The sequence below is a fragment of the Rhinopithecus bieti genome, unplaced genomic scaffold (genome assembly GCF_001698545.2).
Source record: "Rhinopithecus bieti isolate Rb0 unplaced genomic scaffold, ASM169854v2 scaffold_41114, whole genome shotgun sequence".
NCBI lineage: Eukaryota > Metazoa > Chordata > Mammalia > Primates > Cercopithecidae > Rhinopithecus > Rhinopithecus bieti.
Genome location: NW_016817363.1, coordinates 1,382,373 through 1,383,675, shown reverse-complemented (window position 1 = coordinate 1,383,675; position 1,303 = coordinate 1,382,373).

The window sequence follows — 1,303 nt, the reverse complement described above, 5'->3', positions numbered from 1 at the left end:
TGTGTGTGTGTTTTAAATGAGGGAATGGTATTTACAAACCCAAATCTAGACATAAAATTAGATTTTAAAAGATATTTAGTGTTTCTTCTGTTGTGGCTAAGTGCCAGTTTGGACAAATTTAATTGTCCATATAGTCAAACAGTGGGTGATCTATATTGGCAGACCTAGTATTATAAATCTTAACAAAAATGTAAAATACTATGGCATTTCTTCTATTTTAAGATACCAAGATGCACCATAGTTTTAATAATAGCTTCTTGGAGGGTGGAAGGAGGGTAAAAAAAACTCTACATTAAATGGTTCACATTGATTATAAGGCATCTACTGGTTTCAAAAACATCAAGACATGAAGAAATTTGCATCTAAGAATCAAGAAAATAAGCAATTTGTTTCAAAGAAAATCATATCATATGGCTTCATGTAGAATCATTCAAATGATTTAAGGAAAGCATTGAATAATATTATAAATAGATTTGTTTATGTTAATTCTTTCTCTTTTACCCTTAACTGTACATTCTTTCATATTTGGTAGGTTGTAACAAAAATTTAGGGGATAGGTCAAAAGAATCTATTTGATTTTTTAAAGATATATGAAAGATATGAAGAAGCTACAACCAGGTCTACCCCTCAATGACTGATCTTAAAGAAGATATTACTGGAAACATGTTGATTTGTTTTATATATTCTCATGTGTCTACATTTTTTTTTTCTTTTAAAAAAATTTTTATTTCAATAGCTTTTGGGGTACAAATGGTTATTTTGTTACATGAATGAATTATGTAGCAGTGAATTCTGAGATTTTAGTGCCCCATCACCCAAGTAGTGTACATTGTAACTAATGTGTAGTTTTTTTTTTATCCCTAGCCCCTTGTTCCACTCTCCAGCTTCTGAGTCTCTAAAGTCCATTATATCACTCTGTATGCCTTTGTGTACTCATAGCTTAGCTCCCACTTATAAATGAGAACATGTTTTTCAGTTTCCCACGCCTGTGTTACCTTACTTAGAATAATGGTATCTAGCCCCATTCAAGTTGCTGCAAAAGACATTATTTCATTCCTTTCGATGACCAAGTAGTATTCCAGGGTGCATATATGCCACATTTTCTTTACCCATTCATTAATTGATGGGCACTTAGGTTGATTCCACAGCTTTGCAATTGTGAATTGCGCTGCTACAAACATACGTGTACAAGTGTCTTCCTCTATAATAACTTCTTTTCTTTTGGGTAGATATCCAGTAGTAGGATTGCTGGATTGAATGATAGATCTACTTTTTAGCTCTTTAAGGAATTACTACACTGTTC